This window comes from Peromyscus eremicus, chromosome 18 (genome assembly GCF_949786415.1).
Source record: "Peromyscus eremicus chromosome 18, PerEre_H2_v1, whole genome shotgun sequence".
NCBI lineage: Eukaryota > Metazoa > Chordata > Mammalia > Rodentia > Cricetidae > Peromyscus > Peromyscus eremicus.
In genome coordinates, this window is record NC_081434.1 from 38,648,341 (window position 1) to 38,652,322 (window position 3,982).

Below are 3,982 nucleotides of genomic sequence, written 5' to 3' on the forward strand. Positions count from 1 at the left end.
GCTGTGGTTTGAGTCTGACACCCGCCCGCGTTCCTGAACTGAGTGCTGAGCTCCAGCTTTCTTGCTGGTTTGAAGGCTGTGGAAGGGCCTGGCTGCTCGAATTCAGTCCCTGGGGTTGGGCCTTCAAGCTCATGCTTTGACATGCTTACTCTGTCTCCCGGTCAGCCACCATCTGAGCAGTCCCCTCACCTCCCTGCAAGTACTCCGCAAACCACTCCAGCATGCATTCCCCGCTGTATTGCCTTTCCCTGAAACCATGAGCCAAAATAAACCTTCCCTCCCTTAGGTTGCCTCTGGCATACATGTTGTCATAGCAACAAACAGAGTCACTAATATCACTAATATGGTATATTTTCTGCCTCTATCCCAGACTTACAAAAAGTAATATGGTTGTCATAGAGTGACTCTTATATTCCATGTTTGTGCTCTCTTCCCTAACTTGAGCCTTCAGTGGGATGATATTAGAAGAAAAAGCCTCTGCCGGGCGGTGGTGGCGCACACCTTTAATCCCAGCACTCGGGAGGCAGAGCCAGGTGGATCTCTGTGAGTTCGAGGCCAGCTGGAACTACCGAGTGAGATCCAGGACAGGCACCAAAACTACACAGAGAAACCCTGTCTCGAAAAACCAAAAAAGAAGAAGGAAGAGGAGGAGGAGGAGGAGGAGGAGGAGAAAAAGCCTCTGGGAATTAGTTAGGTCATGGGGATGGAGTCCTCATGGTGGAATTAGTGCCCTGTATTATGCAGGGTTCTTAAAAGGAACAGAACCAGTAAAATGCATGTGTGTTATAAATGGGATGATTCAGTGAATGGTCCAACAATGGCTGCTTAATCCATGAGGGTGGGGGCTGAAGGTCTTGAAGAGTGCCAGAGAGCCGCTGGTCTGAGTTGTTGGAAGGCCGAAGAGGCTGCAGTCTGATGTCAGCAAAGGGTTGCGGAAGGAGCAACAGGCATCCAAACAAGCGTGCTCACCAGCAAGAAACAAAGTAGGCAGGCAAGCAAGAGAGCTCTCTTCCACCTACCTTGTTATATGTGGGTTTCCTTCCAACCCTCCGAAGGGGCAGGTCACCCTCAGGGACGGTCTTCCTCTGACCCTCCGAAGGGGCAGGTCACCCTCAGGGACGGTCTTCCTCTGACCCTCCGAAGGGGCAGGTCACCCTCAGGGACGGTCTTCCTCTGACCCTCCAAAGGGGCAGGTCACCCTCAGGGACAGTCTTCCTCTGACCCTCCAAAGGGGCAGGTCACCCTCAGGGACGGTCTTCTCACCTTAGTTAATCCCTTTTGGAAAAGTCTTTACACACCTGCCTAGAGTCTTGTCTCTTAGTTGATTCAGAATCCTTGTTGATAACCAAGATTACCATCACATGTCCTTTTAAGAAGAAAACACCAAATGGCCTTGATTCCTTTCTGTTCTGATAGGTAAAGACACAGCAAGAAGGTGAGCATTAGGAGTTAGGTGTTTACCAGCCCCTGGATCTGCTGATATGTGACAGATCTCCCAATTTACACTAAGAGACAAGAACGTATGAAAACTTTGCTTGTTTTGAGATAGGGTCTCATGCAGCCAGGCTGTCCTCAGCCTCCCTAGGTATCAGGGATAACCTTCTGCCTCCACATCCCAAGTGCAGGGATCACAGATGAGCACCACCACTCCTGGCTTGAAGTATGAAATTTGAAATATGAGAAACTTACCAACTTACCACAGGGTTTATGATTTGGTGGAAGAACAGGTGGTTGGCATTTACAAAGCTCTAGGATCAATCTCCAGAGCAAATGTGTGCGAGTGCTCGTGCGTGCGTGTGTGCGTGCGTGTGCGCGTGTGTTATTTAGAGAAAGAACTTTACATTGAGTTCATGGCAAATAAGCTACTGTATCTCCTTTTAGAAGAAGCATTTTCTTGGGGATAATTTTAAATTTATAGAAAAATTATGACAGTTGAAGACAGAGTTATACATACCTTTTCCCATTTTTTTCTCCTAATGTTGGTATCCTACATGACCATTACACATCCATCAAAACAAGAAATTAACACCTGTGCACTGGCACTCATTGAGGACAGACTTTATTCAAGTCTTATGGATTTTCTTTTTTCTCTAAGGTTCCGTCTGTGTTCCAGGATCCAGCCTGTATTAAGTCTTCATTACCTTACTCTTCGTCAGTCTGTGTTAGTTTCTTAAGTCTTTTCTCGATTTTCATGATCTTCTCTCTCTCTCTCTCTCTCTCTCTCTCTCTCTCTCTCTCACACACACACACACACACACACACACACACACACACATACATAGATATAGATATAGATATAGATATAGATATAGATATAGATATAGATATAGATATAGATATAGACATAGATATAGATATATTTCTGACACAGGGATTCATTATGTGTCCCAGGCAGGTCTTTAACAATGATCCTCCTGCCTCAGCCTCCTGAGTGCTGGGATTACTGGCCTGCCTACAGGCCCAGTACAATCTCTTGAAGAAACCAATCAGAAATGTATAAGGAAGAGACACAAGGACCCGAGTTTGTATTTGAGAAATGTCATGATTTGGTAGAAGGGACATACAAGGCTTTTAAAAGCAAGTTTAGTACATACAAATCCAGATTTTCAAAAGAACTAAATTTGGGGATAATTAACGAGTGGACTTAGCATAGCATTTCAAAGATATTAGAAAAGTGAATTTATACCCAGTTCTTTAGGAGTGTGGCCAGCTGTTGAATTAAGAGACTACTTAATCAAGGTTCTGATACAAGACAGCGAATAATTAAATCAATTGAAATAAGTATTAGTTGAGATTACATGTGAAAGAAAAAAATCCCCAAGTAATAGTGGTTTGTGTTAACATTCTGACCCACCCCTTGGAAACCAGTGTTAGCATTCTGGCCCCTTGGTGCTGCCCTGCGTCCTGACGTAAAAGCCTCGTTTTAAGGAAAAACCCCTCCCCTTCCTCTCTCTCTTCCGCTTTTCCTCCCATTAGGTGTGCACCCTGGACACCCCCCTTCTCTCTTCTCTCCCTCTTTTCCATCTTTCTCTTTATTTCTCTATTATAATAAACTTATTTCTGCTCAGATGCAGCATCTGGGTTGTGACTGTCCACCCACCTCCCCGCCACCATGCCTGCATGGTGTGGGTCGCCTGCCAGCCTGCCGCTGCATCTGCCCAGCATGCCAACATGGTTTCCTGCATGCGAGGGAGACCCTTGGGGTCCCTCACGTGCATATATCATAACAGTTTGCTCAAGACAGAAGTTTCTTTTTTACATTAAAAACCTACAGCAAGACAATTCAGGCTGCCCAGTAGTTCCTTGAGGTCAGAAGGGGACATACTTTCCTCCTCTGATGTGGCTGATGACGTCAAGGCAGGCAAGCAGTAGAAGGTAGTTTAGCCTGGGCCCCTGGTTGATTCTGCTTAGTGGCTCCTTTATTGTAACAATGCACTTGTAATCCTAATTCCTTTACCTTCACCGGGCCGCAAGTACTGTACTCCCAGTCCCAAACAATAGCTTTCCTCACCCCTTTCTATTGGGCATGTTCCCAGTACATCCAGATAGGAAGAACAGAGGGGCTGATAGAGCCGGAACTGATTCCGGGTACATAAGAAGTAGGGAAAAGCTGTGTGCTCAAGCAAACTTTTAGGGACAGTCTCCCTCTTACCATCCTATGCCTGTACACAGTCGGGCATACATTTGGTTAAAATCAGGTTCAACAAGAAAAATTATATAAACTCCCATTCAAAATAGAAAACCACCAAACTATGCTCCCTAATATCCAGCTACTTTTTTTCTTGAATCCCATAAAAGGACCCCCCAAACAGTCATAGGGGCCTTGAGTACCTCCACTCATGTGGCCCACTGATGGCACGCACAGTCCTTTTTTCTGTTTCTTATTGTGGATTTGTTGTTGTTGGGTTTTTTAGACAAGGCTTTTCTGTATAGCTCTGGCTGGCCTGGAATTTGCTCTGTAGACCAGGCTGGTCTTGAACTC